The sequence below is a fragment of the Zonotrichia albicollis genome, chromosome 3 (genome assembly GCF_047830755.1).
Source record: "Zonotrichia albicollis isolate bZonAlb1 chromosome 3, bZonAlb1.hap1, whole genome shotgun sequence".
NCBI lineage: Eukaryota > Metazoa > Chordata > Aves > Passeriformes > Passerellidae > Zonotrichia > Zonotrichia albicollis.
Window position 1 is genome coordinate 55,819,794 of NC_133821.1, and position 27,102 is coordinate 55,846,895.

The window sequence follows — 27,102 nt, forward strand, 5'->3', positions numbered from 1 at the left end:
TGCTAAGGTTTCAAAAACACTAAAGTCACTAAATCTTGGTCCACCTCCCTGAAGCTGTCAGGGTAATACTTGTGGGTTTATGAAAAATTGATGGTTGTGACTGCTTCTTTCCACTTTCCTGACACATATGACCATGCTGATCTACCTACTAGTCTTAATTCACTGAATTACCTTTATGGCTTCTCCTGTATAATATGGACTCGGGATTTGATGGGCATATTAATTTTTTACTTTCTGCATAGCCACAGCTACATCTCAGGGCACAGTTTCACTAAGCTCAGGTGCTGGAACAAGAATGCTCATGCTTGTCTGATCTTGCAGTCAGCTGGATCAGCCCACTGACCCAGATGAAAAACAATCTGCTGGTTTTCTAGGGCAAGTTTTCCACTGGATCAGCTTGTTGATCTCTTTGATGGCACAGTCACGAGTACTTTGCCAGCACAAGGCAAGAAGGGGGGGACTTGCACCTGCAAGATGAAGGATGGTGCCATTCCTTTTGAGTTCAGTCTGCACGAACACCTCTTAAGCCTCACCATGAAGGCAAAGCTCACCACACACTCAAACAGCACAGATCCTGGCTAAGTGCAGTTCTGTCATGCTCGAGTCTGTATTTATAGTCACCAGATATACCACCTTAACTGCAGAGGATTTACTACAAAATTATAGTTGTCTGGGTGGTAACTCAGGCAATTTCTGTGCAAGGAGCAGCTGGTATGAAGGAAGACACAGATCACTGCCAGTGCAATGTTGTTGAAAACATGTAATCACTATTTAATTTGACTTCTCAGCATTGCTAAGCTTTTGGAAATTTTCCAGATGTAAAAGTCCTTTCTTTTCTTATACCAAGAGGAAGCTTCTTCTGAATTTCAAGGAAACAAAATGCAGCACAAGACACTATGAAATACAGCAAAATTTTCTGTCTGACACAGAGACCTAAAGCAATTCCTGAATTGGTGCTGTAGTACCTTCAGATGACCAGGAAATCTGTTTGCACATCTGTCTGGACATTTCTTAATCATTTGGTGGCATTTAGAGTTTTGCTTGGAAATCAGACATCTGCAGTAGGTAGATGGATCTTGATCTTTGTCTTAACTAACTTTTCCCTACTATCAATTAGACATGCAGTTGAAATAAAAATTCTTATATGGTAAGTGGGGAGACATACTAACCTCCAGAAGGCAACTCAGTCCATCCAGCAGATATGCATATGTGGGGTGAACTGAACCCTGAAAATGCCCCTCTCCCTTCCTCACCACTGAAGGCAAGAGAAGACAAAGCCTTAAAAGAACTCCTCTAGACTCACTAAAGAATGGATCTGAACCAAAGAAAACAGATTCATGAGGATGAAGTGGGCTGTGAGGATAATCTAGAGCTGCGTGTGTCAGGTGCTGTCTAAGCAAGGCCCAGGTCTGTCAGGAACTTGTTCAAGCCTGTTTTATTCTAACTTGTTGAGCTGTCATTAGCCTGTGGAACTGAGGCTGCTGGGGGACACCAGGGCCAGTGCAGTTGTATGGGGGTGGGGAGAGGGGTCTCTTTTCTCAGGTGGGTGACTTGTGGGCAGAGGAGGCACACTCTGAGCAGGAGTGCAGGAGTGCCTCTGGGAGGCCCAAAGCCAGGGTAGAGTTGAAATCCTGCTCACCCTGAGCGTGTGCCCACCACACTGGAAGACAAGCACAAGCACTTGATGAAGGCCCAGATGTTTGCAGGACTTGAAAGTCTGGAAATGCTCTTCTGGTCGAGAGTGAGAGCATCAGGCTTGCAAGTCTTTATGCATCTTGTACAAAGTCAATTTGTCACTTGCTGGCTCCAGGCCAGGTAGGACATAAATCTTACAGTGAGTACAATTTTAAGCAGACATTTCTGGTCAGCCAAGAAGGCAGGTGTGTGTGATTTGGGGGCAGAGAAGCCTCAGTGCTGCCTGCACTCAGTGCTGAAGCAATGCCATTTCCAGGGCCCGTGTGTGTCACCGCTGACGGCAGTGCAGCCTGAGTGATGGAAATGGCTTCCTCCAGGCACAGCAGGTTTGTTGCTATGCTATTTCTGAGCCCTCTGCTTACTTCTGTTACTGGAAAGGACTTACGTTTGTTTCTAAATCTGTGTCTATTGATTAGCACTTGGCAACTGGCTGCACAGCTTAATATAATGATCATAGCTCCTGCTTCTTTTGTTATTCCTTATGCACAGAAAACTGTTCTTTCTTTTTTTAGTTGCAGGGTATTCTTGTTAGTTCAGCTTAGCACTGTGCATACTTCGCAATCCAGGGTATTTGGGATTTTCTTTTGAAGCATTTTATACTGGCAATGAAGAGAAAACAAAATACATAATATTAATTTTGAATGAAGTTGTGACTAAATATCAAAACATTATTGAGGTGTAAAATACCACATAACATGTCAGCTTTTACTGCACTAAGTATTTGATTGGCTCGCTCTATTACAGAAATGCTTGGTTTTCCCACAAGTGTATTAATTACACTCACAAACAGTACTGTTCCCACGTGTATGTTTTGGCTGCAAAATAAAATTAATCAGAGGCGTCTGTTAAGATTTGCCTTTAACAGATGCTCATTGCAAATATCACATTATAAATTACCATTACCTGATCAGCTACCAGATCTTCTCTGTACTGGTTTCTTGACTGCAGCATTACACTATTTGTGATTATATCTCTAAATAACTTCCACTTAGCTCATGCATTCCAGCTCCTTTCCTGAGGAAACTGAGGAAAACCTGGTATCAGATGTCAGTTATTGGTTACAGTAATTTGTTCATGCATTTTCTTCAGCAATTTCTACTAACTTTCATCCTGGTAAGAGAGTTAATCAAAATCACAAGTAATATTACATGTGGTTACACAAGTGGTCAGAAGAAATTCTTGCCAATGTTTGCTGTAGATGTTCAGTCAGATGCTCAGCAAGAGAGCAACAATAGCTCCAGTGTAGTTCAGTAGAAAAAGATTATTTGGACCATAATTGTGTGCAGTGTGTCCCCTCATGTGATATTCATGCCCCAGCCCTACGTGTCTCTGACATCTGCATTACCACAGAGCAGGTTAGGTTATGGTTCTTCAGGACTTGCTGGGGAAGAGGATCAGACTAAGTTCCTGTTGAGGTTTCTTGGGGACCTCATCTATCAGCATTTCCAGGAGTGCTGCTGTACCATTCACCTCTGCTTCCAAGCACTGCAGCAATGCCCACTGCAGGTCTCCCAGCCACCAGCCACTGTCTGGGCAACATTGCCTAGAATAAAATAGAAGTTTCCAGATGGCCACCACTGTGATCCTTTTCAAACTGGCAGAGCTGAGGTGCAGTGGTGCCAAATTCCTGATGAAGACTCAGATAGACTCATTTCCCCCTCCAGCAGTTCTACAGTTGCTAGTCTTCTTTAAGACCCAAGAACATCAGCTTTTGGTCAGAGCCTGTATCTAAAAGAGGTCACAAAGATTTGTTTCAGGTGCAGCATGGAGCCATCACAGCAGCCTGCTGCTAGAAGGTGTCTGATGACAACATGATGAATTTTAGGAGTGGTCTTTGAGGCTTTAGTTCTTCCTGCACAGTCCTGTCAAGTCCTGAAATGACCAGGAAATGAAAGCTGGTCATCACCTTCATCTGTCTTCTAAAAAAATAACTTTAAACTGGTGTTGGCAATAGGGGACTGAGTGGAGTAGCCCAGCAGACTATATATGCCATCCTCTCCCACTGTACAACAGGGTCCCTGTTTGAAAACTTTGAAAGAGCTGCTGCTTCAGGGGTCTGAGACTGGTGTCCAAGTCACCATGACTGTAGACAGAACTCATATGGACACCATGGAGACAGAAGAAGGAGCCCTGCATCTGGAATGATGCCTCTACAGTGCACAAGTGAGATCAGTTTTTCTTACACTGCTGATGCATTACCAGCTCAGCTCTTGAATACATGTTTTCCATAAGGTGATGCTGGAGACCAGAGGCTCTCCTCTGTGGTATGCACCCTATATACCAGCTGCTTTAACACATCCTGCCTGTCCTGAACATGCTCAGTAAGTCCTGCTCTTATACTTTGGATGTCCCCAGAAGCCTCACCTCAGTAGCACTAACGCTGTCCCAGCCAGCCACAGCAATGCTGGCCCTTTAAGAAAGCTAGCTGTCTGTTCCTGTTAACACAAAATCTTTAAGAGATGAATGAGAAAGATTACAAAAATTAGAATATAACACTAATGTAGACAGCTGATGCTTTTTTAGCAGCAACATAAAACGATTTTTAGTCATCCTTCAAAGGATTTTAATCTTTATCTTGGCAGGATGGTAAACAAAACCACAATCACAGGATATACAAATGACTCATCCCAGGGGGTTCTGCTGCTTCAGCTCCAGTGTAATGCTCCACCTAACACACAAAAACGAAGAATTTAATTTAGGAGTCAAGAAAGGCTGGGAATGGTACCTTTGGCTCTGCGCTCCAGTGCTCTCTCCACAGCCTCCCTCCCAACCCTGTGTACAGTGTAACAGCTCCTACAATCTGCCTCCACAGCTGTAAGAGAAACACAGTGCAGATGGAGGCTGTCATTGCAATAAAATGGCCAGAATCAAATAATCTTGATGATCATGCCTACATTCAGGGAGATAGCCATTTTAAAAGAAGGTGCTAAGAACGTTTCTTAACTCCTCTGTGACCTAAAATAATAAGAAACAGCAATACATATCCTTAATCTGAATATTTAAACACTTTCCAACAAAATAGAGACATTTTTGTCTCATTTCAGACTAATTTTGTTTTAAAGAGAAGAAAGGACGGTCTTGTGATTATAATCAAAGGCTACAAGTCAGAAGATCAACATTAAGCTTTTCAAAATTTTTTTTCAGTTTTGGCCTCTGTTTGCCCTAGGAAAGAGTGAGTTATGGACTTCCTTAGCTTACAGGATTGTAAGAACTTTTAAGAATAAAACCCAAAAATGCTGCATTTAAAGTCTGGTGCTGAGATCAAATTTTGGTTAACTAGGGCTAGTTACATTTCCAACAGAAAACCTGACTAAATGAATGCTCTGCCTGTGTCTAAATCAGTGTGGCTGCTTGTCTTAAAAGCAAGCTTGGAGTAAGCATTCAGTGCTGTAGTGATTGACCCCCCCACGGCTCACCTACGAGATGCTGTTTTCAGGTCATGGCAACACAAACACAAAAAAACCCCACTGGCCAAATACATTGCAGACTGAGATTTTGTGTAGCAATGTGACACAGAAACATCGTATAGTGTGACTCATGCAATCTTGTCAATCTGTTACATTTACAGTGCAGTACTGCCTGAGGTTTGGCCTTGGTTCAGGGTCCCTTTGGGCCAGGTAGTACAAATAAATTATCTTCTTTCTTAAAGCAGGCTTTGGAGCCAGAGAAAATCTTGCTGCACTCTTTGCAGAATTATGTGCTTCGTCTGACTGTGTGGGAATTGTAGAATCATAGGGTTGGAATTGGACTTTAAAGATCATCTTGTTCAACTCCTGCTACCACAGCCTTTCACTTTGTGAGGAGAAGTTTACTGGGAGAGAAACAAATACAGCAAGATAAAGCAGAAAAGGCTGCTGCTTATAAACAGCAGCGCTGGTCAGAAAGTAGACAGCCCTAAGAATGAATTCTGGCTGCCTCAAGCTGTTGGAAACTTCTGAGAGGGCAGGCTGTGGCAGGAAATAAAAAAGCACATTGAATAAATCACTTGATGCTCTGATTAAGAGGCATGGGACTGTGTATCATGTGATAGTTAAAGCCATAATCTCCAGCCTTTAAGATATTATTTGGTACACGAGGAGTCTGAATGGGCAGATGGCATTCATGAGCAGGATTACTATTTCTAGCAGAACAGGTCAAACCAAATCACTTAGAAATGGAATTAAAATGCAGATTGTTATCTCTCAATATCTTCACAAAGGTGTGTGACTTAAAAGAGAGCTAATGAATTGAGCTCATTATAATTGCATCATTTTCAGCAACAAAAACATTCTGTGTAGTAAAGTTTTGCCTTTGTTTCCTTTTTGTCAGCTAACTATACACTCATTTTACAGCGTGACATTTGCCTCCAAATAGGAATGGACCAGCTGACTAGTACTGACCAAAAGTATTCATTTTCCTACACTACAGAATAAGGCCACAGGCTGAGTGACATCATGTCATGAGTGGGAACAAATGCTGCACACAAAGTGTGGTTCACTAACAATAATGTCTATCCTTAAAAATAGTAGCCAGACTCACTTCTCCCTGGCCCTTCTGTTAGCAGGCACCTTCATGAGCTGCTGACTGCTCTGAGCCAGGGCTTCATGCAGGTTCCATGGGCAGCTCAGAGATGAAACTCTGCCTCGCAAAGGCACAGAATCACAAAGATCAACCACGTGGTAGAAGTGCCCACATTACTTCCTATGGCAACCTCTGATTGCTGGCTACACTGAAGCAGAGGGGAGGAGGAGCTGCTTTTGCAAACAGAGGTTCCACAGGTTCCTGTCTCCTCACAGTGAGGGAGGAGAAGTGACAGTGATTGCTGGGTAACTGCAAGAGCCAGGCAGCTGCTTGCAGGGGTAGGATGGCAAGCTGGAGCAAGATCCCTGCAGAGGACCTGCAGAAGGTGCTTTGTAAAGGGCCTGTGGGAAGGAGACATCCCTCTGCCTTTTCTATGTGAGCATCAGCTCTCTGGGACCATTTCTCACAGACCCGTTCCCAGCTTTCTTTTTTTGCCACAAGACCTCCCCAAATCCCAACACATTAACAGAGTATTAGCAGGAAAACATTATCTAGCTTGACTTAATGGACATGGAACACATGGGAATTTCAAATGCTCTGCTTTGTCTTCCTGAGCTGGAGCGGTGAGACCCTGCTCCGCTCCCTGCAATGTGGCCAGAGGCCTCTTCAGCCCTGGGGCAGCCTCCAAATTTCCTCAGCTGCTGCTGGGCTCCCAAGCAAGCCTGGTTTGTCTCACTGGAGCCCGTGCCTTGCCCAGAAGCCTGCAGAGGATGAGCAGCAGCCCATGGCAGCACGTGGTGCTGGGTGAGAGCAGCAGCCCTGCAGCTCGCAGGCGCAGGGAAGGCGCTGCCAGCCCGGGTCTCCCAGGGCTGCTTGGCAAGCCGGGCCAGCTGGGGCTGTGGGAGGAGGCAGGCAGCTCCCTCACCTCAGGCAGGGGAGGAGGCAGCAGGCAACAACCTCACAAGCCAGAGCAGAAAGAGGCCACTGGCCTGGGACAGCTCTGCCTGCTTGTGAGAAATGGGGCGTCTCTTCCCTGCTCCACCTGTGCCACCTCGGCATCACCACTCCTGGGAGGGTGAGGAAATTATACCTGAGGCTTCCACCAAGCCTGTAAAGGCATGGACAAGAAAATACACAGTACCTTGCCTCCACTGGCTGTGGGAGCTGCAGGGTGGAAAAGCCATGGAGCTGCAGAAGAGTGAGAGGGTAATAGAGAGAGGTGAAGACTTCGGGAAGTTTGTCACAGAATTGGAGATGATGCTCACCATCAGGCAGCTCCCATAAAAGATGCAACTTCAGCTGGGCCTTCAAAGAGAATAGGGGCCAAAATCACCTTGTTACATCCCCAGGACAGAGGGCAGGGCTCTCCTCATACAGTGGCTGGGCTGGCTAAGCAACACCAAAAGGGTTCAGATTGCATTGGGACGTTTGTGTGGTGGGCACTGCACAAACTCACAGTGAGGCAGTCTGTGCTGCAAGGGGCTTGCACTGCAGGTTGTAAAAAGTAGAACAAGAGAGGAGAAAACAGACCATCGCAATTTTATCTGGGGGCGGAAACCAAAGCTGAAGAAGGTAAAGCATGGACAAGTAGAAAGAACAGGCAGTGAAACTGGCTGGAAGCGAAGGAACTGGGAAAAAGGAATGGCAAGAGGTTGGGCATGATAGCCAATCTGCAGAGGAGTCAGTCAGTACAGTCCAGGAGCCATGCCAGCCAGCTTTGCCTCCCTGCTTTTGCTCTAAATGCACTCCCTGCATCAGCCAGCTCTGCCTGTGTGGTCAGAGAGTCTGGTATGTGCAGAGCAGATGTTGAGCTGTGTGATCCTGAAGAGAAAGATTGTGTAGAATCAAGAGCATGCCAATGTCTGTGCCAGAAGGTGCAAAAGCAAGCAACTATTTTGGCTGACTGCTTGATACATAAAAGATGCAATCTTGGTCACCAAGTAGGGGTGTAACAAATTTTGCAGTGACACTTTTATTCCAAGCCTCAGACTCCACTGCAACTAACCAAAATGTGCTTTGTGTTTCTTCTACCCATGCCCACGTATAAATTTAATATGTGTGATCAGAACACTTGTGAGAAATGCCAAAATGAGGACTTTAGAAAGTAAAACTCTCTCTCTAACCACAAGACAAACCCAGCACAAGCAGGGCCTTTAATGTGCCTCATTCAGGTGCAGGGGCTGCAGAGTTGGGGCAGAGGGGCTGCAGCAGTTTGTGTCTCACAGGCACCTGCTCCTTCCTCTCTGGGTTCAGTCTTTCAGCCATGCTGGCAATTCCTGGCAGGTGTGGTGATGTCTGTGCATTGGCCAATGGCTGCCCTTTCAAAAGTCTCACCTAAAGGACAATTATTGATTCTATATTTCTTGTGTTTTCCTATTTTTTCTTTCTTTTTCTTTTGTTTTAAATTTTATTTTAATAGACTGGAAAGCAAGGTATGGAAAGCAAAAAACATAAGGAAATCAGTGACATTCCTTTCTGGGTCATGGAAACCAGAAAGGTTGCCAGTTTGTTGGCAAATATGCAAAGAACTGAATCTAAGCACATTCATTTGATGTTGCAAACAGGATTTAAATGCTGCATTAGGCTTGTGACTTCTCTTTTGACTTCTACCATCCATAATTCATTATTTGTTGCATGTGACTCATTCGTTAAATCATATGCATTATTTCTGCTATGCAGCGAGTTTATATAAAATTGGTCTGTTAAAGAAAATCTCCCAGAAATATCAGCAAAATGAAACATCTTTTGCAAATGTTGGTAGAAAATAAAAGAAAAACAAAAGTAGGGTAAGTTGAGCAAGGATGGTTCTTGTATAGATAAAATATCTGAAAATATTTTATTTTCTTTTTCACTCACATCCTGTCAAGCTATGCCAATTCAGCAGAGAGACTAGGCACAAGGGATGCAAAGGTTATGTCTGATAGAGATAAACTTCTCTTTTATCTCTTTATGGTCTCAGTTTCTGAGCTGTAATTTGAACTGGAGATCAAGTCAATGTAACAAAGACACAAAACATTAGTCAGACTTCAGTAGGCACAGGTCCTGAGATTCAGTTTCCAAACTTTCCAGTTTGTTGCTAGCATCAGATGTCATAAGCTGTACCTCTATTCTTTTAAAAGGGTTCAGTGGTCTCAAGGGAACATAAGAATACCAGTGACAAATTACAATATGCAGGCAGTTAGGTTTTCTTGCTCTTTTTTGCCTCCTCCCTCCATTTCTCAGATTTTTTTGTAAATTCAAGCTTGTCTCTTCACAAGCACCCTTATTTGACAGTGCACAGCAGAGAAGCAGCATTTGACAGTTTGGCAGAGAAGCAGCATTTGACAGCCTTTCAGAAAGAGAGGGAGAGAGGGAAGGGGGGTGGGAAGAGAGGGAGAGAGAGAGAGGGAGGAAGGGAGGGAAAGAAAGTAGTTTGGGCTTTGCAGACCATATATTCACCACACAGGTGCAACTTCACATAGAAGTGTCATCACCACACCTTAACAATGGAATGATCCAGGGAAGCCTTACCTTAGTGTAAGAATGCACCAGGCACCATTCAGCAAGATGGCCAGCATGCAAATGAAAGATAAATAAATGACAAACTGCTACAGCTTCAGCTTGCAGAGTGTCAAGTAGCTCCTGGAAAGTCTTAAGAACTTTCCACTTCAGGTAGTTTCCGTGGAGGCTGAGAGATTTCAACATGGGCAGAGCAGGTCTGTCACTTTGCAGAGATCAAGGGGAGTGAGGAGCTGCAGAGCCCCTCGGCTGGGGGAGCTTTGCCCATCTGAGCTACACACTTGGTGGATTGGCTGTGGCAGTGACTCCTGCAGCCCATTGTTTTTCTGTGGCAGATAAATGGAGTTCCCAGGCACTCTAGAAGCATTCCTGAAAAAGTCCAAGGTCATCTCTGTCATGCTTAAGGATTGAATTCCCATTTTTAAGTTTAGCTGTCCTGAGGAAAACCCTCCTCTCCTCCATCTCCACAGTGCAAGCAGTGTGTGAGCCTAGAGACCACTTATGGTATAGATAACAGTGTCATGCCAGTACAGTAAACTTTGTAGACATCTACTGTGACACACAAAAGGAGAAATCTCTACTTGTTACCCCTGCTTTTAATATCTGTACTGTGTTATACCAGCTGGACAGGTTTCATTAAGGAGATGTTTGTTAAAGCCGGTGTATTTATCTTAGTAAATATTTACATCTATGTGCTTCCATAGAAGCTGTGTACATGACAGAGTAAATTCAGTTTAAAAGCCCAAACAGAGCACAGGAGGTGGCAGAAATAATTCTCCAGGCCTCAGCAGAACCCACATCTCTCCCTTTCGCCACTCTGATACCCAGTCACTTTCTAGCTTCATTATACAAACATATTACACAGATGTTGGTGCTTTTATGTTACTTCTCTTCAAAAGGTTTATGTAAGTGTCTTTCAGGTTAGGGCTGAATCATGTCCTACCTGCAGATCCCTAGGGATGTGCAAAGCCTCCAGTGTCCAGGCTTGCCCTTTACTTGTGTAGATGCCACCATGGGATCTGGACTCCTGTACAAGAGCAGTGGGCTGTGGGGTCAGCCTGTGACAAGGACAAGAGCAGTGGGCTGTGGGGTCAGCCTGTGACAAGGACATTCCTCTCCCCTGCACTGCTGCAGGCTGTGGCACTGACTTTGGGCTGAGAAGCTTGGGAGTTCACTAAGTAGAACTGCAGAGAAAGGAGAAAGCAGTCACTAAGTATGAGGAGTGCTGAGGGAGAGAGAGATTTAACAGTGCCCAGTGGAGATGCCTTACTAAACGAATGCAAACCTAATAAACAGAAGAGCTGCTAAATATCAAAAGGAGTTAAGCAACGAAAAGTGGCAGAAAGCCAAGCTGCAATACTGAGCCTCTTAATGCAAAGAGAAAGCACTCAGCAAACACACAGTTTGTAATACAAAACGAAGGGACAGATCATTTTAATAAGATTTGCATTGTATTAATAACCTTCTGTGCATTTTTTCTGACTAAAAATATTTATGTACATCCAGTGCATGAAGGATGATCAGAGAAGTGATGTTGTCTTAAATATATTCTTTGAAGTCGAGTGTTTCTTCCTTGGAAATAAAAAGCAGCCTCTAAAACTATTTAAAAATGCAAGGGAAACTCCTTTCCATAAATCTGAACTCCAGGGCTATAGTATGAGGAGAACATGGAGTTATTTACAGGAAAAAGAGAAGGTGGCACAGAAGAGAAACATTACACATGCACTTGCCTCTCTAGCTCCTGAACTCCAGGATACTGGGCCCAAGTCCCTGGTCACCATGGTGACAGACAGATGTGAAAGCTCCCTTGGAACACACCAGCAGCTGCTGCTGTCAGTGAGGCCCCCAGAGAGGCAGTGAAAGGTGGGAGACAGCGGCAGCCTTGCCCCAGCCTGCAGAGGAGGATGCCCATGGTGGTTCAGAGGCCTCTCAAAACCATGACCTGATGCAGCAGAAACTCTGCTGCAGTGCACAGGCTGAGGCAGGGCGAGCACAAAAGTGGCACAGGGAGTGGGATTGTCCCTGAGAAGCTGGTCTCATGCAAAGGCAGGCAACAAAGGAGGCATTAATATGCAGCCACTGGCACTTTAGGCAGCATCCACAAGCAAAGAAGCCATTTTCCTCAGAGGTGGGGCTGAAATGGAGGAGATGACTGAGCGCCATAGGGGCGCATCCCAGTGCAAACCAGTTCTCTTTTCTGCCTGTACTCCTCATCGTTTAGTGTTTGCATAACAAAAGTGTCCAATCTGCACAGCAACATGCAGGAACCTGGGTGTTCCTGAGTCAAAGACTCTTTGGCACAAGTTATTGCTCTGATCCCAAGTGTGGGCAGGCAAAAATGAAATGAAGTCCACCACAACTGGAGTGAATTTTACCCCTATATAATGCTGGTTTTTGGAAAGAATAATTTGAAGTGATACTCCCCTGATTGTGTTATTTGCCCTGTGAGTCAGGAAGCTTGCACTCTACTCATGACACTCTGCCCATTTTCCCCTGGGATATGTCTGTGTATTCATGTGGATATCATACCTCATTTTGCAAATTGCTCTAGCTGCACTTTTGGGTAAATATATCATTAACATTTTTCCCAGTCTTGTTACTGACTTGGCTAACCATTGACAAAATCATCCTTTTTACAAAGCCCATAAAAACTCCTGGTCTTCAAAGATGCAGGTGATAAGTGGAAGACTCCTGGAATGTTGTTCCATTTGCACATGAGAACTAGAAATACTTAACCTGTTTCTTTATGCAAGATTTCCATACTTCTGGGGCAACTCTTTTTGTACCGCTACATAAACCCTCGGTAGGTAGAGAGGGGCTTTGGTACCATTTTTATAAACTGTATTTGTGCTTCTCCAGCTTCCTGTGTACTGCTGGACAGGGAAGAGGTCAGAAATCAGTTGATCACTAGCTTTCACTGTAGAAAGCAAACTATGGCAAACAGCACCAAAGGCAGGCAGGCTGGTATGAAGAGATCTGTCAAGAGATGACTGGGCTGTTTTCCTAAGGGGAAAACCATCACGGTGGAGATACCAGAAGGTCCAATAACTAAGAAGTGATTTCAGTAATTCAAATTTTAAAGAAACACACAGTGGTAAGCAAAGATGTAGAAGAAGACACATCTAGAGGGAGGGAAAGCAGCAAGATATTTTCTGGGAAAAGAAAAGTCTGTTGCATAGGTACTCCTGCACCTGTAGACATAATTTGAATTTTGACTCAGCCCTGTAATCAAAGGGCACTGCCAACTATGTCCAGTGAATTAACAAATGTTGGCTTGTCTGGAAGAAGAGCTACATCACTACAATTATTTCTGATGGCACTATTTGCCTAGAAGATATGCGCCTTAAAAAAGACTCCTCGGCATGTCAATGGAAATTAGTAAGAGCTTGACTCATGGACCTTGTCTTGAGGACCCACCTCAAGAAGAAGCTGCATTCTGTCTTGCTTAAGGGTGTATTGGGGAGACTGTTTTGAGAAAAAAAACTGTGACTACTTCTTCCCTGAGGAGGAACCAATACAGGCTTTCATATCTCATGATCATCCAGATCCATTTCCCAAGTCCTCAAAAATGTTTTTCTGTGTTGTGTGGCAATGACTCATGGACTAACCAACCAGGGAAGGGAAAAGTCAAACTTCAGGAGAATCTACATGCCTCATGGCTGTGGCACCAACATCAAAAGGGAGTGGAGTCTTCTTCTTTACTCCAGCCTTCTCGTCCTTCCTCCTCTTTCTGGCTCTCAGGGCTAGCCCAGCTCCCTGGCCAGTCACACAAGCAGGGGACAGCAGAATGGAGAGCAGGGAACTGGGCAGTTGGAGGGGCATGGAGAGGAAGGAAGCCCTCTCCTTCTGCTGGCAGGGAGGTGTTGTAACAGCTTAGTCGCCATGTACAGCTTTGGGTGCTGAGAAATGTGCAAACGCTTTCGTAAACATTGGTGTGAAACAAATAGCTGGGATCACAGGGAAATCACTTCTCTCTCTACCTACCCTCAGCTGCCAGACTCCAGAATAGCACACCAATTGCAAAAGAACGTTGACTTTCAAGTCCAAGATGACAAACCTCCATAAATGTACTTGTAATTTGCCTTCAGGAGAGGAGGATGTTCTGCCACCGAGCGACTGTACCACATATGGTTCCTGACCCTTTCTCTCTCTCTCAGAGGGAAAGCAGGTGCCTTTTTCATACAGTATGTGTTCCTAGCCATAAAACAGGCGAGGCATTTGTCATTCAGAAAAAAATGAAGAAGGTTGAAGTCAAGAAAAGAAAACCCAAGTGATAAAGGTCCATTTTACATCTAGAAGATGCAGGCAATAAAGTCATGAGTCACCTTTAACAAATTTGTCTGCAATTTTGTGACTAATGCGTTAAATTATATAATTCACAAATGTCCAGCCCTTTAGGATTTTACTAAAAGCTATTTGCTGATTTAGAGAAAGAGATAGCAAAATGAAGTGAAAAAGCAGGGCCTTCTGGAGAAAGGGAAGCGATCAGCACTAATGGATTTATTGTGCAAAAGCCCACGTGGTTGAAGAACTGTGCACGTACGCACACATCTGGCTGCTTCGGCTGTCAGTAATCACGAATGCAGCTTGCTGATGCCAAACAAAAATCTGCATAATACAGTAAGTTATCTGTTCATTTTTATAATCTAGATCTCAATATATTAGCCACAACTGTAGCAACAACAGAAAACAAACAGTTAGGTTTTCCAGGAGAAAGTTAAATTTGTACAAAGTTAATCAAAGTCCACACCAAACAACTCAGGTAATAGGTCGGCAGAGCTTACCTACTGAAGTCACAGAGGCACTGCTCCAACATTTGCAATGAAAACAGCTGGGATATCACTGCCAAAACAGAGGAAAAGTCGTTCTCTTTCTGATCCACATCTCTGACCCCTGAATATAAGTCAGAAGTGTGTGCACTTTTGTTACTGCATATACTCAGCACGTTGCAACACCAAAAACATTTAAAGAAAATGTAACCTCAGAGTTAGAGATGCATAAGGACCAAATTTCTATTTCAAAACACCAATGAAAACTAAAGTTGTGAGGGGGACACGTGGTAAGTGGGTAAGAAATCATCAAATAGTTTCACTTTAGGTAAATAAGCTAAATCTCTTCCCTTCTCTCTTGTTCATTAGCACCCAGTACTTTTCATGTTCTAGGGCTGTTGTCTCAGCCATGTCAATTTGGATTGGTCCACCCCTGGTTTCATAATATTTAATTATCTTTCATAAAACCCAGCTCTTGCATTTATGTGGTCAGTGAAGAAACTCCACTTCCCCTTTAAAAGTTACTCATATCCTCAGAGTTGCAGATTGAAACACAGAAAATGAAAGTGCTAAAGTCTCAGAAAACAGAAGGCTAAAAAATAAATTAATATTCAGCATTTTCAGAAACATTATGAGCTTTAAAGCAATTTTTTTTAATAGGAAGACTGATTCATGGCTATTGGGTCTCTGGTATGATAAGCATAATTTTGCATAGCCTTCTTCCCATGGCAGTGAACAGGAGCTAAATAATTCTTAGAGTTCCGAGGCTGGTTAATATCATACACAATATAGCAGAATTTTACACCAGAAAGATACCTGATGATACATATCTATTTTATAAAAAATGAGACTTTACCATAAATACATGATTCCTTAAAATTCCACTTTGAAGATTTTAACCTTTGGTTAGTGATTCTAAAATATAACACTCTGTCTTTAAAAAATCACACTCTTAAAATGCAATTTTGGGAAAGCTCTTGGAAAAAAAATAGTATGTTTCAAAAAATTATGTTAAGAATGCATCCTGTTTAGCAATTATAATTATTAAAAGTAATGATTTCCAACTAATTAAAAAAATTCTTTACATATTTCACTGTTCTTTCTTGATTATAATCTTACTATCATTAAACCAGGAAATGTTACAGAAAAAAAGTAAATAATGCACTGTCAATTTTAACAGGGAAATTGTATTTTCAGTTGATTATTTGCAAGGAATGGGTTAAATGGATTAGCAACCTGTTTTTAAAGGAGAAGTGAGATCATTTTACACAATTCTTGTTCTTCTAAGTAGAAGCACTCTGTGGAGGCATGTCTTGCAAGCGTGCAGCGTCTGGTTCTGATAACAACCCTGGGCACCCACAGAATCTGCCAATTTTAGATCAGTGTGGTACATTTAACACAACAGGACACATCAAATGAGAAGCAGGATATATTCATCTCAGCACAGAGTGGGTAGGTTGAGATGAGTTAAATGAAGCTCTGATTCTATACATGGTACATTTAAACTACATGTTGTGCTTTGAATATAAATGAAATCTGCTTTACCCAACATTTATGTAACATTTTTCCTCATTAAGAATTTATTAACAATTTCATCAGCACTGACATCACAAGAAGGAGCGGCAAAAAAACACCCAAGTCCATTTAAAACCATTAATTAGTTGGGCAATCTGATTGTTCATTCACAGCAGCTGTTGCCTCCTTGGGGTTTCAGTGACCAGTTGTGGAAACAAATGCACACTGGAAAATATTAAAATAAGAGAAAACTGGGTTTCAATTTTTTGTTGGTTTTGTTTGTTTGTTTTTAAGGAAACAATTACAAACAGTCCTCAAAGGTGGAAAAATTCCATGAAGGCAACAGGTACATAAATCTGCACAGTCAAAATTGAGTTTAGTTTTCCTGAGGAGCATTTAGAATGCTGAAGATGTCTCCTGCTGCTGCGTGATTTACTTCCTTAATAAAGACCATGGAGTACTTTTCTGAACCATAGCCATGTGGAGCTTTACTGTATACTGCAACTCTTTGTTTGATTCATAATTATCCGACAGGATTTGCAGCTTTGGCCTCTGTTCCCCCTGAAAGCAATGGGAGCCATGTTATTGATTTCAAGGAGGTGAAAGTGTCAGCAGCTTTTCCATCCACAGCAACTACATACATGCAAGAACATGCCACTTTGGGCTCCAGTTACCTAGAAATTAAATGTACCAGAAAATAGTGCACCTTTATCTTCTCTTTACTTCCTGCTGCCAGTGAGGGCAGGCACTGACAGCACTGACAGCAATTCCCCTTTTTGTCTTAGGACACCAGCTCCTACATGGCTGCTACCTCTACAGAGAACCAGGAGCTGTTACAGGCCCTGTGCTACTGCCTAGGTTGAGGGGACTTTGGAACCAAGAAGCTTTCAAATCTGAAGTCCTTTGAAGGATAATGACTTTCATTTTCCCTTGAACAGAGGCTGACTCACTCAATTCTTTTGCACACCATGACTGAGTTATAGTGGTAATTTCAGCCAAAAACCATTAGCCAGCTAGTGTAAATCACACAATGTCAATGACATATCTTGCTTTTAATGTAATTTTAGAAGTGGTCTGCTCATGCAGTCTTTGCAGTCATGTCTTAGCTGGTGCAGGATGTATTGATGAGAACAGATTTTTTTCATGTCTGTTCCAGAGGGAAGGTGAGTCACTATAATAAAATCTAAGTCTATCCTTCCCTCCCCTCACATGATCACAATTCCAGGAAATCTTTTTTGTCATGCCTCAGTAGTAACTGCAGATCAACTGCAGATCTCTGAAATCCCATCTCTTCAGGCAAGGCCATATAGCTGGTGAGTCACATTTTCTTCAAGTGCCCCTAATGAGCAGGGTTAGAATACAGTCAACATATTTAAAAATAAAGTAAGCTCTAGAACCACAACCCTTACTACTGACCTAATTTCTGTGACAACTTCCACAGGGAAAATGTGTCCACTTGTTCCTCCTTCATCACAGAGTAGACAGAAAGAACTGTTTCAGCCTTCAAAGGACCAATGACTTGTCCCCAGAGTTATGGACTGCAGCTTTTAAAAGCAAGCTTGTGAAAGATGTTTGCTGATATTACCTTATTTTTTATTTACTAAAATCAGAGGCTTAGTGAGCTTGTCAGTTGGTCGCTTTTATGAACTCTTAGTTTTAAATTTCCCCTCATCCTACAGGCTGAAAAATTTTCAAGTAGTAATTTTTAATACAAAAATGTTCCTAATTATTTTGAGAATTAAAGTATAAGAGCTGAATATTCTATTTTGTTTCTTTTTAAACAGAGAAATGCTCTTGAGCACGATTATACACCCTCTTCCTGATTCCTGTCTAATAATGTACATTGGCTTTGATCTCTCCTAGCTTCTATAGGTAGCCCTGCAGGGGAGGATATTGGGTGTTTTTACCAATTCTGTATGAAATCTGTGAGTTTCCTTTCTGCAAAAATGAAATCAGCTAATTATGATTTTACTGCTTTCTATATTTGCATGAGCTTTCAATTCTGAATTTTCAAATTTACTTGGAATGAAACACCTACTGACACACCTACTGTGTACACGAAAAACCCACCACCTCCCTTGTAGATCCCTGTCCTGATTCTGAGACTCTCTAGAAAAACTGCCTCATCTTTAGTCCCATTATTTTGCTGTATTACAAAGAGAAAGGAGACCTACTTTTTCTTCAAAAGGGAAATTAATCTTAAATGCATAATAGCCTGTTGCTACTCTGCTGTGAAGAATTGGAGGTTATTACAGTTTTTTCACATGCTCTGATACAACAGCTTATGTTGCTACCACGATTCTGTTACACACTCAGCAGACTTGGGGTTTGTTTTACAAATACATTTGCTTCCAGTTGCCAGCCTAACCCCTGAAATAGGATATTCTACAAGTGCAAGTTGCAAAGAAAGCAAAGAAAGTCAGCATTTTACTCTCAAGCAAACAAATAATATTAGGCATTAACTAGTGTGAGAAATTTTATCTTGTAAAAAACATTTAGTTGTTCAAAGTAAAAAAGAATAACATGTAATCACAAGAGGGGATACCATTCTTTGGGATATTGAAGAGAAGGAACTTGACCTATAATTTTTCCAAGAATATTTTCTTCTGACAGTTCCCAGTGACCTTCCTAAGATACTGAGAGGAAACCTACTCAGTAAGAGAGACAAACATTCACTTGAATACTTTAAGTATTCAAGACAAACATATGAATACTTTAATGTATCCCCTTGCAGGGATAAATACAACCTCTACTATTTCAACAGAGGGGAAAAAAAAAGACAACCACAGAACAGTTTTCAATGAAAGATGTCAAAAAGAAACATCTACTCCAGGTATGCAACCCTGTAATGGTGCAAACTCCCACTGAGTTTGTTGTTGACTGGATAGAGGGAAAAAGAAAACAAGGAGGAAAGAGTGAGCACAAGATTTTGTCAACCAGATTTCTAGAAAATTGTTGATGAGGTAGGAAGACCTTTGACTGTGAATTGTGCCTTTAAACCCAGCATGAGGATAATTCTGCTCTCTGTGCACCAGTTAAACAGAAAGTCACTCACTCCATTTCATTTGACTGATTTAGACAGCCTCTGCAGAGAGCAGGAGTTGATCAAATGTGACTCAGTGTGTTTGCCTGCTGCCGTCAGCCCCAGAGGAAAAGTCTCACAGCTGCTGAATTTCCTGGAGCTTCTGAAGAGCTGTGGTTGGTAAAAGTGGCCAGCCCTAGAGATGAACACAAGATGACTTATTCTGGGATTTCACAAAAGACAGTGCAAGAGAGGGAGTACAGTCCCGAGGGGCCAGTGATAAGCAGAGATACAGATGTCCTTGGAATGCTCTTCTGACAGGTGCAGAACAGCACAGAATATAGCAGCTCATCTTGCAGCTACCTATGAGTTCCCAGGCTTGTCCTCACAAGCCTAGCAGGCAGTGGTTCCATCACCAAAAGATCCAGCTGAAGAGGTTTCCTGCACCCAGAGAGTCATCCCTTCCTCTCCTGTGGAAGGTGATGCTGTCACCAGTGCAGGTTCTCTCAGACGCAGTTCAGAGTCCAGTCACACAACCCATTGAATCAGCTGCAGCAGGGAGGGAGAGAGGAAAATTTTAAGGCAGATTTGTCATCACATGTTTGCAACATTAGGGTACAAACTGAGCTGCTCTGCAGTGCAAATCTGTGCAGCTCTGGAGTCTTACTGCGTTGACATTCACATTTGACAAGCTAACTCGAGATGAGTTCTCGTGGACAGCAGTTTATTTGGATTAGTGCTGTGATGGAAGCAGGCTCTGCAGTGCTCTCACTGAGCTTTCTTTCTTGAGCATGAAGTACATTGTGGGGACGACACCTATTTTAATAAAGCATAAGATTTCTTCTTTCTCTTCCCATATTCAGTGAAAAGTACTTGCTTTATCCACAGGCTTCGGACTCCATTTTTATTTACTGCGAACTATTAACTCTTCAGGTTTTAGACATTGCACAACAGATGATCCTATTAAATGTGTTATGCCCAACAGCCTGAGCACTGTTAAATGAAATTATGAAGGTCTCAGACAAAAAATATTATTTAAATACACTCCATAGGTCATGCTAGTAAACTTTTGGACAAGGACTGATCACTACACATGGAGTTACACAGAACATTTAAGGAAGTAGAATAATAACCTGATTCTGCTAATCAGTCAATTCCTGTGATGCATGGAGAGGCTGCAGCTTTATACTCCTGCCTTATAAAAGAATCACTTTGCAAGATGTACTGAAATCAAAGATGTCATATATATTGATGCAAAAGAGGAAAGTATCACGATATATGACCCATGGCACCATGTATAACTTGACATGCATTGGAAAATGAAGAGCTTCTATGCATAACTCCTGTGAACAGCACTTGAAATCATGACACTGATTGATTCAATGTACATAAAATCCACCGCCAGATCCTAAGAGTTGCCTTCTGTCTCTTTTCAAATGTCAAACCATTAGAAATCAGTGTTCTTCTGTTCTAGTGGAAGCACACAGAGGCTGTGGCTCAGAAAAAAGGGAAAGCTTCTTCAAGCTCTCAACCATCCATTATAACATAGAAGGGAAAAACAATTCAAATTCTGAAAAAGTATCAACAAAACCTTGAAATGCTAGAAGACTTTGCTTTCACAGGTGTGACATGTCATATCTGTAAACATAGTCCCCAGTGCATAGCCAGACTTCTGTGAGAAGGTACAGTGACAATGGAGAGGAAGTCCAATGGCTCTAGGCAGGTCATAAGGGCTAAAGGTGCCATTATTTATCTGGTCTTAGGGGCGTCCAAGTTGAGAAGTAGTAATCTAGCTCTGTTTAATCTAATTACTGCATCTAAGTTACTGCTTAGATGTTGAATAAATCCTTCCAAGCAAAGAAAAAAAATGTATTTTTGTGGTTTTTTTCATACAGAGCAACAAGCTCCTCCAGCTCAGTAGAGTTTGACACGTAATTTTTTTCTGGCCATGGTATTTCTGTGGTGTGCACATCTGCATGTTGACCATGAACTCGTTTTCTGTCATTGAAGAGCAAAAAGGGGGTAACAGCCCTCTCCTTTTTTACATTTTATCTCTAGTAATGGGCACACAGAGTTGGACTATCTGTGAGCCAGCTTGCTCTCAGCCACAAGAGGAAGCAGAAGGAGCAGTCCAATACTCTAAAGAAGGAAGAGAGAAGATATAGATAGTCAACTTCTATATAGATTGTCAACTTCTCACAGCCACTATAAGCATTTTGTGCCTTGATACAGGCACATGTTGCTGAAGAAATCCCTCAAGACCACTTTTTAAATAAAAATGTGTGAATTCACAGCTAGTAACTCTTTTCTTCATCCCTTTGTTTGCCCCATATCTGGGTATACCACCACTGACATCTCCTCACTACCTGCAAGTAGATTTGCATACACTTTTAAATTGAGGTTTCAGTTTAATATCATAATAAATGTGAATTTTTAGATTTGTGGCAATGTATGAAAAATCCTGGAACTTCAGCTACTGGCAAAGCATGATACTGCTCAAGAAGGAAGTTTTTCCATAAGGTACTGAGCCAAATTTTTAATGACGTTCATACATGAAGGAAAGAACCCTGTGATTCAGCACATCATTTTTAAATGCATATCTGACAGCATAAATGCAGAAGATATGTTATATATATTGTTTAAACCCATGTATTCAGTTCAATATCATGGTTTTCTCCAAGTAAGAATGAATTCTAAGATATGTGATATCTGCTATAGACTCAAATTATGAGTAATTTCAGTTAGTAAAAGTCATCCAAAGCCTATAAAAGCCATTCACTGTTTTTCTCTCTAAAGATAATAAACATTCTGTTAATATTTGGAGCAGTACAAGGTAAATGTCTGTTTTCTTTTAAATATTAGAAGGCTAACCAAATCTCTGAAAATTTCTCTTTTAAAGATAGTGATGACTAAATTCCTGAATTTGTTTAATCACTTTGCAGATTTTATTGGAGACAAACATTTTATTCAGAGACAAAGTATCTTTTCATAAGCGGCATGACAGTGAGCAGCAACATGACCAACCCACACCCTGGCTGCAGACTGTAAACAGAGGAAGCTGTTGGCAGTGGCTGACCTGACCTGAGGAGAAAACTAGTGAGTCATGGAGCCTTGTTCATTTGAAGATTAAGTTTGTACTCTCCGTGAGAAGGATTCTCCCCCATCCTTTGCCTCAGGAGGAAAAATGAAACACGAGCCTGTTGGAGCATGAGCTTGAGAGAGGTCCTCGTGCCAATGGTTGTTTTAAGAAGAAATTATACCATGTGAAAGTGGTGGACTGCGACTTTTTTTTTTCATTTTTCTAGAAATTGCTTTTTAGTTCTCAGTTTGACACCTCCATATGCTTTTTGAAGCACGGATATTTAAATTTTCACTCTTGCATTCTACGTCTTGATCAATGGCTGCTTGGCTATTTTGCACTGAAAGTTCCCCAGTTCCATTCACACTGAAAATTACAAGTTCAAGTAAAGTATCTAAAGTAAATTATCTAAATCACCACTAAGGTTTAGAAGGCAGAACAGAAGAGCTTTCTGATCCCTCCCAGCCTGTGGGAATTTTGCTCTTTCTGAGACTTTGCTATCATGCTGGCCTGGGGGTCAGTAGCTCTGACAGATGAAGCCAGCACAAGGGAAATGCTGAATTACCCAGACTAAGAAGTGGTGAGGTTTTTTACCCTTTCCAGAATTTTGCTGTTAAATAAAAGCATTCAGAGTAAGACTGCAAAAAGGAAGTGGTCACTGCAAGTCCCTTCAAAGACAGTCAGTGACTGTATGTGTAGCCTGCCTAGAGACACAAGCCTTTACAACGTGTGTCCTTCCCACAGCAGGAGAGTGCTGTGGGATTTACCTGCTGTTGGGTCTTAGGATGGAAATTTAGTAACAGGAGTAATTTTGTTTCTATACAGACAGCAAATACCTGGTGATACTTCCACAACTGTTAAAGGTTTCCCAGTACCCCAAAGCATACATTTTTGGCTTTTTCCCTCTGTCACTGGATGACTTCAGAAAGGTTGTCATGGGTAAGCAGATTTTTCTGTACTACCTTTGAAGTCAATTTTAACATTTCCATTTCTCTCTGTGTAGAAATTACAAATAGTAATTTTCTACTGAAGTGTTTCATCCCCTTCACGTCAAATTTTTAAAAAATAACGCGAGAAGGTGAAAAGACCAAAAACCCCCAATGCTCTAGGAGCTAAACCAGTCCCAGTTCCTAAGGCTTGGGAGAGAAGATTGTAATAGAAATGAGTTACTCTCCCATCTATCTATTGCTGCTCCCCACTGTCAGGGATGGAACAATGGAATAAAGGGGCAACAGGGTTGCACTCAGTATGGCAACACTTAGGAGAGGCTTTGTGAATGCCTCTCCATATTGCCATGTGAATTATGGTTTCACTAACAACTGGTGCAAATCAGTGTTAGTGACATCACAGAGCCCTAAATGATGTCCATCAGGCTGCCTGCTCTCCTGCAGACACACCATCTGCTCCAGCCGAGGGTGCTAGAGGCTCGAGTCAAAGCCTATTGAATCTGCTGGAAAGATTCCCGTGAATCTTTGCCTCTGTGACTCATCCAGAGCTTATACAATGCACAAAATGTCAGCCTCACAAACTGCACTGTGCAAACACGACAGCTAAAACCTAAACAAAACACAGTGACAGCACTCAGCTCTCTCACACCAACGCATGCCAGGATTTGGCCTGCTAAAACCAACCCAGCTGCAGTCCCGAATAGCAGGAGCACACAAGAGGAGGATGAAACTCTGAACTGCTGCCTGTTATTGAGAGGACTTAGGAGACAAGAAAAGTCTCTTACAGACAGAGCCAGAGGAATCAATTCTGCCTCTTTGGTTGATGCTGCCATCAGAGGGGATGATGTGCCTAAAAGGAAAACATGGGTCACAGTGCCTGAGTAGATCAAACACCACAGGAGAGGTGGGAGGAAGGACTCTCTGAAAGAGCAATAAGGCCAGGCAGAATTCAATGGCAGTGGGTAAAATGGGAGGATGACATAAAAATAGTCAGCTGTATCTATAGATTTAGCTTGTCTTCTCTTAGTAGGGATGACAGTGTTTTTCTTTCTCAAGATTACATAAAGGCACCCACTTTCCTGCACCGAGCTTCCACTGAAGTCAGTGTGAGTCATTTGTGCAGGCTGCTGAGAAATACATTCCCAGAAGAGCTAATTATTGCATATATCATAATGAGCTTGCAGAAGAGGCTTTATAAACATCTGCCACTGTTTCATTAGCTCCAGTTGAGGAAACAGAACAACTGTCAGTCTAAATGACATGGCTTGGTATTTTCCACAGATTCTAAAAATAGGGCAGTGAAGGGCAATTCCTGATAACACATTCAGTTTTCAAATTAATTTCAGGTAAAATGTGTATTTTCAAAAGCATGCTAATTTTATCTCCAGTCCCCTATCAGAACATGCAGTTTTTAGGATCGCTTCTATACTTTATGTACAAGAAAAAGAGAAAACAAAAAGGCCCCTCCAAGCCCTGATTTACTCTTGGACCTGCACAAAACAAAATACTCTACCTGTGCTAATTGTTCAGCAGAATTCAATGAGGTAAAAAACATAAAATTTGAATGTATAAATCCAGCAAAACAGAAATGAGGTTTTATTAGGGACAATGCTTATGTGGTTAGGAAGTCTGTTGGGCTAAAATTTATGGCTAGAACCTGTCCTGTCTGCAAAGATTTACCTTTATTATACTTACAAACCTATAAAGCATGAGTCTGCTTGTGATTTAGTCTGGATCTTTGAGTGATCACATCCTTTTATTGATCAAGTACTGAGCATGAGCCTTATGTATAGCAACTGAGATGTCTGTCCCATCATTAGCAACAGTAGAAGTTCTATGGCAATTCCAAGCATTTAGATCATAGAATAGATGCAAAGTTTGTTCTTGCTTTCTGATTCCAGAAGGAAGAATGAGAGACTGCAGGCAGGAAAAAGTAAATGGACTTCAGAAATCAGAGAGATGGAAAATGAGGGCAAAATCTCAAGCAGAACACCTAATCCTGAAACTAAACTCTGGGATTTGCAGCAGAATCTTTCAGGATTAGGGGTTCTTTATATGCCTCAAACTCAAGAAATCCCTTCTCCTGAGGGACTTTCCTTGGTGGGTGAGAAAAGTAGTTTCACACAACACTTTCCCCATATGGTTTGCAACATACTGAGGCAATAACATCTCTCACCAGGTACAGCCTAATGAAAAATAGGGTTCTGATAAAACCTTGCACTCATCTTTATTATCTTCTACCAGACAGTGGCAGTTCAATAAAAACAGTAATTAATAATAAATATTTAGCAAAAAATGAGAAAGGGAATGAGGATTATGTGATTTTTCCCAGGCTGACAATGTTTCTCTTAGCTGATCAGTTTACTGATGAAGGCCTTTCTTGTACATACTCTCCTGATAATTTTTCAGAGGAAGATGCAGCTACACACCTGTCCCCTGTACAGCTTGCCTTTTAGGCAGTGTAGCCTAATGAAGGAGCCCTTATTCAGCAGAGCAAGGCAGCAGAACAGATTGACTAGCTCAACAGCTATTAAAAAAAAATGATCAAGCTGATCTACTTAGCTGTCATGAGCTTCAGCATCTGGACAGCTTTTTATCACTTCATTGACTTTTATAAAGTAACAAAACAATTCAAGAAAGAAATGCAACAAATCTGGAACATGATACATAGAAAGAACAGAAAATAGACTCAAGGACTAAAATGGCTCTGGATGCCATATTTTACTGATAATTGCTTTGGACTGAGCCACATTATCTTGAAAAAACGTGGAACTGAACAAAATATACTATTTGCTTTTTGTTTTGTAAGAACTCTCCCTGGAGTCCTTTCTATATTCCTGTATTCTGACTGCATACCAGTGTAAGTGAGAAGTTACTCCAAAGAAGCCAACCAATATTAACTGGAATAGGAAAAATGAGAATTAAGCTCCAAAAAGCTGTATCTATCTCTAGGACATCTCTAACTCAAGACCTTATGGTGTCCTTCCAAACACTCTTCATGGGTGAGAATTCCACTCTACTTCCATTCTGTCACAAACTAAGAATCCAGCAAATACAGAAAGGCATTTTCCCAGTTCCATGAAGATTGCTAAGTTAGAGCAGGTTTCGGCAAAACTCAGATATGGTTTTCTCCTTTAAACAATATTAGTAGGCCTAAAATGTTCTCATTAAAAAAAAATTCTGGAATAAAAAGTATCATATCATGGAATAAATTTTATCTGCAATAAAATGATACCTGCACTGTGTAGCAGGTATCTGTGACCCTTTGTTATATTTTTTACTGGCTACCAATCAACATGCCTCGAAATAATATCATCGGATATTATCTGGCCACACTGGAAGAACTCCAAATCCTATCAAATATATATCACAGGCTGCACCTAGTATTTTACCCCTGTATTTATAGAACTGGGATATGGAAAGAATTAATCAGGGAAAACTCTTATTATGGCTTGACCAATTCAGAAATGACAGAGTCTATACTCACACTGCTCAAAGGACTGTCTGACGTGTCCTGTTTAAGGGAAGATGCTGCAAAATGAATTTCCCTTCTTGTGCCAGTTCTTCTAACTTTTTTTCCCTGCAGTTTGCTTTCTCAGCAGAAGGGATGTAAAGACATAGGACACTCAACTGAGCTGGGCATGCCTGTGCTGAAGGATGAAGGGACTGGTTGCCAAAAGCTTGTACGCAGTGCAGCACTCTTGGAGAAAACCCTGTGTGAGAGTGCCACGCTGTGAGGCACTGCCTGGGTGAGGCTTTTTCAGGACAAGGCACAGCACAGTGGGTCCCCATGTTCAGAAAAAACCTAACTCAAGTTGGAAGGAATGCAGAGAAAGATGCTGGGGATTTAAAACTGTCTTATAAGAGGAGACTAAGCCAGCTAAGCTTGTTTCATTTTAAAAAGTCTGTGAAGGCATATAATTGCTTTTTGTAAAATCACTGGAAAGGGACATGAAGAGGGGGAAAGAAAGGCTTAAGAATGGCATAATGTTGGCACAAGGACACATGGCTGTAAACCAGTCACATACAAATTTAGGCTGGAGTTTGGGGATTATTTCTACTCATCAATAAAGTGAT